Source organism: Emydura macquarii, unplaced genomic scaffold (genome assembly GCF_026122565.2).
Source record: "Emydura macquarii macquarii isolate MOO-44397 ecotype Brisbane River unplaced genomic scaffold, CSIRO-AGI_Emac_v2 contig_18, whole genome shotgun sequence".
NCBI lineage: Eukaryota > Metazoa > Chordata > Testudines > Chelidae > Emydura > Emydura macquarii.
Window position 1 is genome coordinate 7,167,501 of NW_027130155.1, and position 12,215 is coordinate 7,179,715.

At 38.0% G+C, this 12,215-nt stretch overlaps 1 long non-coding RNA gene across 3 annotated transcripts in view; it reads left to right on the top strand.

Moving 5' to 3' along the window:
* LOC137147827 (uncharacterized) overlaps positions 1-12,215 on the top strand; it is a 205,957-nt gene that overhangs the window by 39,838 nt on the left and 153,904 nt on the right. The window lies entirely within an intron of this gene.

Below are 12,215 nucleotides of genomic sequence, written 5' to 3' on the forward strand. Positions count from 1 at the left end.
TTCAAACAATGTATACCCTGGGGTGTCAGGAGACTATGGTGATGTTTCAGTAAAGCATTTCTATTCAGGAAAGCACTTAGGCCCATGCTTAACTTTAAGCCCCTTGTTAAAACTAAGCATATGCTTAAATGCTTTCCTGAATAGGGATTGACTTAAGCATGCACTTAAGTGCTTTCCTAAATTGAGACCTAGCTGATGACCTTCCTAAAGACAACTGCCATTTGTTATGAAAAGTCAAGAGAACCAGGGTTGATACTGGAAGTCCAGACAAAGGTAAATGTACTACTGATTTTTAAAAACAGAAAGAAGAATGAGCCTGACAACTAGCGTTCCTAACTTCTAAACCTAGTCAGATATTGAAAAACTAGTAATTAGAGGATAATACAACTATTGAGCCAAAAATAGTATGAGTTTAACTATTTAACAAATTATATCAAACATCCTTGTCTGTTGTTATTTCTGTTGCACTATATATGTGCACAGTGCTTTACAGGAAAACAATATACTTGTCTCGAATTAGACAGTAAGGGCAAGGAATGGGATAAAGACCAGAGAAATGACAGGGAAAGGGTGAAAACCATAAAATGCTCATGAGATAAGCTATTGTATCTGCACATCTTGCTAGTTACTTAAAGTTAAGCAGAGTGGCAGGAGTATAAAGAAGAAGGATGCCACCCACCTGCCTCAACAGGTGTAAAACATAACAGGACTGACAGTAATTGGGACATCCCCAAGAGAAGGGAGGAGGAGAACATGGTGGGGGAGGAGGATGCAGGAGTTCCCCTTTCCCTCCAGAGGCTCTATCACCCATTGACAAGCTGGGGGAGGAGGGAACTTGATTGGCCCCTTGCTCTTCACTTTAATTAATTTAAACCCTAGCCTAGGCCATGAGGAACCTCTTCTTGCTCTATTTCAGCAGCTGCTCCCCACCCACCTCCAGACCCTCCTGCCTTCCTGTAACTGTAGTTTCTGAGCTGGGAGAATATAGGGAAATTTGTATTGCAGCTTGAGGTACTGTACTTATTCTGTGTAAAACAGGAAGACACATGGAAAAGTTCAATGAGAAATAGAGAAAGGAAAGGAGCTTAGGGGTAAGGGAGATAAAAATGCAGTAATAATAACTGATCAATATCCATAAACATAATGATCTGGAATTTCTAAAAGTTGCACCCATTCAATGATCTTATTGCTCATCAGTCATAAAGGCACAAGCCTTTGTTCACAAGTCTTCTATACAACAAGAATGCCTGTGTATCCAGGATATTACATCAGATCTAAGTACAAAGTCAAGTCTTTTGTCTCATCCTGTCAAAATGCTTTTCATCTGTATGGATAAAATCCAGAGAACCCACTACTTGAATGGGTGCAACATTTAGAAAATCCAGCTCATTATGGATATTGATCAGTTATTACGCATGCTAACTCATCAGAGCTTGATTTCCACATGAATGTTGAGATTTCTAAAGTTAATAATACAACTCCAACAGTAGTGCTGACACAATTTCAGAGAATTTCATATGTTGTATACTCCATATTACCTGGTAATATCATGGATACTCACGCATCCTTGTTGTATGGTTTGACCATTATATGGCACGTTTCAACACAAGACCTATTCCTCACCTATATCTATGCCAAATCTTGGTTATTTCCTTAAGACCTTTGACATCCTATGGAGTTTTGTGGTCTCCTTATCCTTGCTGGTGAATCTCTGATTTCCCCCTCCAACCAAGAAGTTGTATAGTTTCCCAACAGCATTTATCAACTGTTGAGAGGGCTTTTGACTCTTTGGACCATTGCAACATCCTGACTGTTTCTTGTGCTCAGAGCTTCCTGTGGTTTCATGGTTGGTATCGAGGAGCTGAAGCAGCTGGGACACAGATTGAAGATGGCTGGAGAGCTGCTGGGAATCTGATATTCTTCCTTAAAAGGGTTTTATGTGGTGTACAGGGAAGCAAAGATTAAAACCAAAAATGTTACTTGTTCTTAGCCAGTGACACCACTAAGAATCACCCAACAGAAAACCCTTTCAGGTAGTATGTGGTCTGATTAATCCAGATGTTCCCCCTTATGCCTTCTGACAGTTCCTTCAGCTGATTACTGTTTTTAGTTTTGTACATTGTTTGTGAATAACAGAGATCAGCTAGTTTCCGGGCTTTTTCCTTGTGAGAACCACAGACTGTATTCCTTTCGTTGTGTTTGATTAGGTGTCTGATAAAGTTGTCCATAGACTTCTGGATTTCTGGTGACACACCAGCTGTGGTTCTGACCCTTGCCCATCCTGAAAATAAGTGTTGTTCTTGTCATTCCATTTTGATGGGCATTACCTATATCTCACTTAGGGAGGGAAGAGCATTAAGCATTTTTAAACATTCATATTTTCATCATCTACTGGAGAAATCATTTCATGATATTGGAGAGTTTGCCAATCACTGCTCAGTCTCAAACCTTTCCTGTTATAGATTCCAAGGCCAGAAGACTCTAGCTAGTCTGACCTCCTGTATAACAAAGGACAGAGAACGTCCTCAAAATAATTCCTAGAACATATCTTTTATAGCAACATCCAATTTTGATTTAAAAATTGTCAGTGGGGGGAGAATCTACCATAATCCTGAGTAAATTGTTCCAATGGTTAATTACTCTCACTATTAAAAAAAATTACTCCTTATTTCTTGTCTGAATTTGTCTAGCTTCAACTTCCAGCCACTGCATCATGCTATACCTTTCTCTGATAGATTAAAGATCCCATCATTAAATATTTGTTCCCCATGTAGATACTTAGACTGTAATCAAGTCACCCCATAACCTTCTCTTTGTTAAGATGAATAGCTTGAGCTCCTTGAGCGTGTTGCTATAAGGAAGGTGTTCTAAGTGTTGAATCTTTCTTGTGGCTTTTCTCTGAACCCTCTCCAGTTATTCAATATCCTTCTTGAATTGTGGCCATCAGAACTGGACACAGTATTCCAGCAGCAGTGCCAAATACAGAGCTAAAATAACCTCTCTTCTTCTACTCAAGATTCACTTCTTTATGCATCCAAGAAGCACATTAGCCTTTTTGCCCAGACACAAAAAAAAGATTGGTAATGCTGTTACTATTAAGTTTCAGGTGCATTTTGACATTAACAATGTCCTAAGGAGATATTTTAGCTCTTTTTTTCCCTACCATGGACCCGTTCAATTTGTTTCTCCATTTTCAAATGTCAGGATGGTAATTTAATTATTATTACATTTTATTGTATTTTATAATGTTTTAAATAAAATGTACAGCTCCTTGAATACGTTGTGGGGTTGGAGTGAAGGGGCTCAAGAAAGATAATAGCAGTTATTAATTGCTTTGTTTGACTGGCTCATCAGAAATGAATAGTGTTTTATATCCTGCAAGTCAAACATTTTGCTTGTGCGTTAAATATGTATATTTCTTGTTAACAGACGAACCCTACCAACTGCTGCTTCTGATATTCATGCTGGTATTGACATTCATTCCTGCTGAAAAACTACAACAGTAGTTCTTCAGATTTTTATTCTGAAAATCACTTCAAAAGAAAAGGAAACACTCAAGGATCACTACCTTTCCCATCCTACCTACCCAACCTTTGCCGTGGTATTGTGTCTGTTCTAGTGGCCTTGAATACTACAGTTTGAATGACAGTATGGAGCAGTATTAACACATACAAAAGACTGGAGAGGTAATAATAGACATGGAGGCTTTACAAAAGAGCTCTTCTGACATTAAAAATTGCATATTATCTCTCCATTGACTAACAGGAATTTGTGCTCGGGAATGACAATAGCCTTGCAATCATTCTGTGGCAGTCTATTGTTGTTAGTGTAACATATCTTGGCCTTATTCTGACACCTACACTGGTATAATTCCATCAGCTGCAATGGAGTGACTTTGATTTAAACAAGTGTAGTGCAGCACAAAAACAGGAATATTGGACCACGTCCGCAACCCTCTAAGTCCACTTTGCACCTATGAAGGAGATTTAATGATGCTATAAATGGGTGCAGGGGAATCCTTGAGTGTGGGAAAGGTAAAATAGCTAGCTCCCAACCCTGCTGGCTTACGGACATGCCCCAGGGCAGAAAAGGGAGTAGTCAGACTGCTGCAGCGGTCTGGCAATCCCTGCTCTGAGCGGGTTGTTACAGCCACTGCAATTTAGAACTGTCCTGACGCTGCTTTAAGTTGTGCTGGGATCCAGGTTAGTCTTCAGCAGCACTAGAAATAAGAAAAGCTTAACGGTTGCAGAGAGCTACTGTGGTCTCCCCCTCAGGTACACAAAGTGCAGCTTCAGCACATCTCTCCACTGCATTGTTCTAGAACAATTTATATTGATTGTATAGATCACAGCCATGATTTATTATGAATTTTAGTTTTATAGCAGTTTCTACATTTATTATGCCTCTGATTATTTGTTGGAGTACAGGATGAGTGCTGATTAAATCTGACGGGTCAGACAATGATGCCCAGAGTCATGTTTAATTTTTGTAAGTGGAATTTTTTAAGATAGAATATCCATCATGTAACAGCACTTGGTGCATTATTATTTTTTTTATTTTTAATTACTTTTGTTTGAATGTAATAGTACTAGAACTGGTTTTTTTTTTAAAAAACAAAGAAACCATCATTAGCTTATTTTTAAACAAAAGTTCATTTCAGATGGGAAAACTGGAATTTTTCTTTTTGAAATGTCAGAATGAATCATTTTGATTTTGAAACTTTTTTCCAACATTTTTGCAAGTAGAAAAATTAATTGAAACTGATCTCTGCCCACGAACTGGTATTTTCTGACAACCAAAAAAAACCCATATAGCTGGAAAATTCCCAACTGGCTCTAACTAGCATTCAGAAGTGTTCTAGGTGCCTTACAGTTCTAATAAGAATACATGGTCCCCACTATGAAGTGCTTCCCATCTAATTTAGGACACGATATGACAAAGGGGAGTATCAGAACAGTAAGAGTGGATAGGGGAAGAAGAACGGGGTTACAGCAATGTTCCTCATGCCCAAATACGGCAGTGAGGTGTGTGTGAGGCTCATCACTTACACAAGTGCATCTTATTACAGGAACAGGACCTCAGTTTGGTTCTGTGCACATCCTAATGGGGCTATTTTAAAAAATGTATATATATTTATAATTATTTTTTCACTTCTTGTTTGCGGTGTGAAAGAAGTGGCTTGTAAAGAGGTATTTGAATGAGGAGAGGACAAACTGATCGCTGGACAATAGTAAATAAATACATAGGCTATAGATAAAGGTAAAGTGGGGCTATAAGCATAAAGTGAAAGACAAGACCCCTCTAAGAACTGCAGTTGTTGAAGCTTTAGTAGTCTATTTTTACAGTGACCATAGGACTGGGTCAAGTTTCAAACATTTTTATTGGGTGTAATGGGGGAATTGTTAATAGATTCATTTAAAAGGCCAACATGTTAGTAACTCACTGTTTCATATTCCAAGATTAAAGTGATGTCTGCTTCCAACCTTCCGTAGTTTTAAGCAAATTTACATACAGCTGTATCCAGTTGAGTGCCTTTCAGACTTTTTGTTATATTAAGAATGTACAGGCATTACGACTGCCTGAAGTACATTTTAGCTGAATTCTGTGTTAATACAGTCTTTTGTAATTTAGCTGACATTAAAGACCTAAGTAAAACAAAAACACAACCTATACAGAGTGCACTATTTTTTATTATATTAATTTAAATTCCTACAAAATTTGGTTAATAAAATACCAAGATGTCATTTGGAAAATTTTTCCGGCAGCTGTTTATAGTCAGCTATAAACATTAGCAGAGAGAGTCTTTTGAAATGTGCTGTTACCCCCATATATGGAAGGAGCTATTAAAAATTCCTCCTGTAATATTTTACTTTACCAGGGACTTTTCAAGAACCAGCAGGATCCAGAGGAAAAAGCAGAGGGGTGGTTCTGAGTTGGGAAGTCCTGAGTCTGAAACCAAGTCCAGCCTCCAACTACCTCAGTTCCCTTGTCCCCTGTGTAATGGGGATAATACTATTTAACATTGTTATTAATTAGTTAAAGAGCTTTATACATACTGAAATTTTATTGCTATTGTTCCCTCTACTTAGAATGAGAATTACCACAACACTGTGCTAAATCCAACTACTATGGCCAGGACATTTTGATTTATTTTAATGATGTCAGCTGAGCCACGCAGTACTGAGGAATGAAACATTCACTGCAGGAGGAAGTTATAGGAAGACAGTACAATCCACTGGATAGGACATAGGTCTGGGAGTCAGGCAGGATTGGGTTCTCCATCTTTTCGGCTTTCCGTGAGCAAGTCGCTAATCTCTTTATGTTTCATCTTCTTTATCTGTCAAACAGGGATTGTAGCAGGCTGAAGTATTTGCCTGTCACCTCACATCCCACCCAGTTACCAGGTGGGAAAGGGTTAAGTGGGTTCTGTTGGCTTAGAGAAGCAACTGGCTTGTTATCTACCAGAGATATGAGGGAGGTGTTAATGAGTGATGATTTTATAGAAAGAGATGATCTAGGCTGCGGGCTCACAAATCCTGAAGCAGGAACCTTAGGGCAACCAAACCTGGGGTGACAGTACATTATTTTAATTTCTATGTTAAAGAAGTGGGTGCGGACTTGTGTGATGCACATCCTCTGCCATGACACTGGAGACTACATGAAGCCAGAGAGAGACAACTACACCCATGGCTGCAACTCAGCCTGGAAAGACAGCCCCTAGGGTAGACTCAGGAGAGACCTGAAATGATTCTCAGAGGCACAAACTGGCAGTTAAGCTCCTAACTCCCAATTACTTTAATTGGGACTTAAATGCCTGACTCCTTTGAAAAATCTCCCCTTCACTAACGCTAAAAAGGATGATCACCCGATTCCAGAGACTTCCTGTGGCCTGTCTTCTTTTGTATATATGCCCCCATTTACTACCCAAACTTTGTCCCCTCCAGAAGCATGCTGAGGAGAAGGCCATGGGACTTATAACTTCCAAGAGGTGAACATATACCTTCATGCTTCAGGACATAAGACAGCCACTGTTTGATAGGAGTTAGGAGTGAACTCCCTTTACATGCAGATCATTTCATAGTTGTCTTCTGTGTGGTTTCTTCCACTTCCACTGAAGCATAGGACTCCAGACCCTGTTAGAGATGGGATTCTGAACTAGGCAGGACTTCTCTGGTATGGCAATTCCTAGTCCACTTCCAAAATAGCTTCATTCAGGCTTTATACATGTGAATCATTATCTTCCCTACCTCATGATTGTACAGCACATGGTCACGTCAATAAAAATGTAAATAGCTACATTGTCAAAGAATATGGCCTCTGAAATGTTACATGTTTAACTATTCATACTCATTTACTGAACTCAGTTATTTGTGTTCTCAAACTGTTTTTGTTTTTTGGGCATGCATATTATGGTTGGATCCCATGCCTATGAACTTAATCTGCATATGTAAATACCAGTTTAAATGACAAATGTCGTAATTCTGGCCAACAATGATTGTTCATGCATTCTGCATATACAAAATTATGGGCACTTTTGCAGAATTTGGCCCCAAAATTATACCTTAGTTCTTGGTAATTTACAATAGACTACTTCTGTTGTAGACAGCCATAAAATCATGCTTCCTCTAATGCTCGGTTCCTAACTTAAGCTTGGGCTTTGATGGTGAAAAAACTAAACATTCTCCAGAGGTCTGCACTGAAGCTCTATCTTAACCTGCCTTTTCAACCATCCTAGATAGTTTCACTACAAAACAATAATAAACTCCTTATTTTAATGATTAAGTTAATATGTTAAAATTAGTCTTGGATTCTGAGCTTTCCAGTACTCTTTGCCAGGCTAATTTGGTGTGCTGTACATTTCCAAAGGGGCTGCAAGATGGCATTTGCCCTACCTTGAAGCTATGGCTTTGTAAAAGCAATTGTTTTATAGCAACAAGCTAGTCTGGTTTAAGCAAAACAAGATTTGTCATCCTTCTGTGAGTTAGAACTACTATAAATAGAAATTGCTTAAAAGGTGTTATTTAGTAGTTTTCATTATGCAGCTGTCTATTTAAATCATTTAATTTTGGCATCTAATCTAACTCCCAGTCTCCATCAGAGACAAATAAGAAACCATATGTGAAAGCATCTGTGAAAATCTTCCTTTTATTTATGACAACATTAAAGAAAGACTCTGATGTCAGTTACTTAACAATAATAGACATTCCTTTGCACCTATAGTGCTGGGTTACTTGGGCATATCCCTCCATGGTATCTTATACCTACTGCTGTTTGCTTCATTATATACAGATGCACAGCAGTGGAGACAGTAATAGACTTTCTTAATTAAATAAAGCTAAATGTTAATTAGTCAGAAAAATTGATTTATTTTCAGTGCATGAAACTTTTCATTGCGCGCCTCTTCTTTTTAAATAACAGGTTGTGTACTTATTTAGAACTTTACATTTTACCTTTATTTCTGGTCTGTATTTGGAGTCTTGTGGAGGGATCTAATCGTCATAGAGAAATTATAGGTCTACAGATGTTTTCAAGATGTTACTCTGTCAGTAGCAGATTATCCCCTGTAGCAAAATCTCATTAAAGTGCAATTTACAGAGCTCTGCTGATGTTGCCATCAACCAAAATTAAAGGCATTAATTTTTCAAAGTTCACAGAAGTCCTTACATAAATGATGTAGCAGTTTGCAAGAACAATTTACAGAAGTGTTATTTGCAGAATTAACCTACATTAACAGAACAAATGTTGTAAGGGTATAAGAAAGGATTGGGCAGTGAAACTGCAGCTGTTCATGTTTTGTGTTAGGTACTGGGTGAAAAGAAGTGTTGAAATGTAACAATGATTTCTTGATGGGTGCAAGGTTGAGAAGGGAAAACTGGAATCTGAACTCTTTCTTTAAAGAGTTAAGCGTATAATAGAGTGATCACCAGTTGGGGACACCCAGTGAGACCTTAAATTCTACTTGGAAACATCTGTACTCAATATCTTTTAAAATATTCCCATTTAGAGAATGAGTTTATGTAGCTCATGTTGTGATTATGCCACTTCAGTACATTACCAAATGATTATTCAGGTATTTATTGTCATAGGAGGACTAACCGATCCTAGAAGTTACATGTAGAGTTCATCAGGAAAAGTCACTTCACTAGAGTCCATGCATGAGGGTCAGAATGATTTAACTAAATTTTCATGAAAAGATATAAATGGCTTACTTCCAGTCTACCTGTGTGTGTGTGAAGGAACATCTTTAGAAAGCCATCACTGGATCTATGCGACCTCTCCAAATATGCCTAAATATTTTCCAGTGTTAAATTATTGTGATATTAATGTACTTTATTCCACCTATATTGATTAACTCAAACACATGAGCACTCCCATCCCTTCTCAGCAAAGCACTTAAGCACATACTTCAATCCCAATGACTTGAGTATGTGCTTAAAATTAAGCATGGCCTAAGTGAGTACCTCTCCAAAGTGGTCCAAAATCAACCATCATTGGAAACCAATTGAAACATTTTAACGTCATTACTCATGAGGCACACATTGTCCACACCCACATTGTTCTGTGTATTGATTTAAGTTTTTATACCAAAACATTAGTAAAATATAATTAATGTAACATTTTTATTTCACTGTTGTATAAGGCAAATAGATCAATGTTTTGGATTGAAGGGAGCTAGGTAAGATAGGGCCATGTTGACATGCTTTGGATTTGGGCCTGAGAAGCAGGCAAAAGGCCAGTGATAACTCTGGAAAGTCATTGCTTTCTCCTTCCCATTTCACTGCTCCCAGGACAGGTTGCCTTTAGGAGTTATCTTGCTTAAGGTTAAAGGTTTAATAAAGTTTTGGCCAAAAAAGTTTCCAATGTCTGACACTGTCCTCATTTAATTGTTTGTAAGATTTCTTCAGCTTTCCACATTAAAACACCTATGTCCCTTCAGAGACCACTTTTTAGCCCTTTGAGTGGTCTGTTAATATAAGTTTTAAGTGTGTATTTCACTCACATCTTTGCCACTCATGAGTAACGCCAACCTCATGCTGTGAGAAACCTTTTTATACCACTCCAAACAGGTGTGTATTCTTTCTTTCTTCCTCGCTCTCTCTCCCCTTTGTTTGTTTGTTTTTTCCTCTCTCACTGTCAGAAGTGCTTAGCTCCTGTTTAGGCACCTAAATGAAGTGCCCAGATTTTCAGAAGTTCACAGAGAACAATAGGAACTGCTAAGTGCTGCTACACACTTTGGAAAATCTGGCTGCTTTGTGCTAAAATCGGAGGGGAGCTCATCTGTAAATCTGGCCAGTTATTTAGGTCCATAAATGAGATTTGCTGGGTCTGAACTATTCGATTGCATGTAGTGTTCCTGTTATACATAAAGTTGGATCAGCTGATGATTACCTGTTCTATTAATTCCCTCTGAAGCACCTGGCATTGGCCACTGTCGGAAGACAGGATGCTGGGCTAGATGGACCATTGGTCTGATCTTGTATGGCCATTCTTATGTTCTTATGTAGTTCTCTCAAAAGGTTGCAGTTAAGTTATGTAATGTGCCACTGGGCCAAGATCTCTGAGAATCGAACTGAAAAATAAGTCAACATTTTAAAATGGCCCAGGATCTGCCATATTTAACTCTATTCCAGAACAGAGAGCATATTTCAAGGTCATTAATCTTTAGCAGATTTTTATTTCAGTACGTTAGTTGCATTATATGAGCTTGGTATTGAAACTCTTAAGTGATGGATCATGAATCAGACCTGGCATCAGTAATTAAAAAGCACAGATGTCTGAGCTCTCTTAAGCTGCTAGAGACTGAAAGGTTAGAGAGTGTATGGGTCCAGGCATTCGTAACATGAAATGGAGCCTTCTATATCTAGGTTCATACGTATGTGCAAGACCCTACTCCTGCAGTTGATAACACTGACTTCAATGGAGCTCCACATGGATGCAGCAAGATAGAAACCCATGTTGGTAATGATTTATATTCATATAATGCTTGTAGCTTTTTAACTATGATCAACTCTTTTGAGTTCACTTTCCATGAATACTACCGGCAGGTAAATTCACTAAAACATTAAGGAACTGAAGACATTTATAATGTTAACAGATCAGGGATAATATTTTTGAAACATTTATTGGTTGCTGCTGTCAAAATTATTATTAGAATGATCAGCACCACTGCTGTAAAAATGGGGCCAGATCCTCAGCTGGTATAAAGTGGCAAAGTTTCACTGAAGTCAGCTAGTGTAAATCAGTATAAACCCTTATAAGTCTATGGAGTGATCCTGATTTACGTCAGCTGAGGATTTGATTCAGAGTTCTTCGTTAAATGGAAGCTTGCTTATTTTTTTATGACCAGTCTGAAAAATTATGCAAATAAGTTTCATGATAAACATATTTGACCTGACTCTAATTCCACTGGTGTTAGAACTATTATGTTAACTTTGAAATCAGAACTTCTATTAGCCCAGCGATTTTATTAAAATATACCTCTTACAACAAAAGGACTGGAAAGCTACATTTCTAAGAATAAAATTTTAATGTATTTTGTTAAAGATAAAAGATCAAATTCACTGCTGGTTTAAGTGGGTACAACTCCAACAAAGAGAATGGAGTTATGCCAGCATGTGCCAGTGATGAATTTGGAGGGAGATCTACAATTAGCAAGAAAAATGTTCACCGTTTTCTTAAAAATAAACAGAAGGTGTTGTGTTTGGTGTGTCTTTTTCTCTTTATGCAACGTACATAATATGGAAGAACGACAATGGGGTCTGAATAATGTTGTTTGCTAACTATATACAATATGCATGGCTTAGCTACACACACACTATTGCTCTGCCATGGCTCTGGTGACATCTGAAACATAAAAGACAATGATGGCTCACTAACTATTTAAAGGGCTACTACCCAATTCCTATACCTTACAATCTTGAAACAGTGGGTTACATTCTCTGCTGTGAAAATTCAATCATATACAACTTATTAGTACAGTATAGGTTATTGCACATCTCATATTAGATATTGCTGTACTTTCAGGTATGGATATTTCAGCAGCTAGTACCAGTTGGTCTACGCTCAGCTGCTTTTCTTTAAGTGTGAATTTGATTCTTCTGGAAGATGTGGAATTGACAGCCCCAAAAACTGAAATTTTACACTTGTCTACATATCAGCTGCAGGAAGGCAATGATAGTGAAAGCTTTTCTGTTCTGCCTGACAGTGTGGTGTCA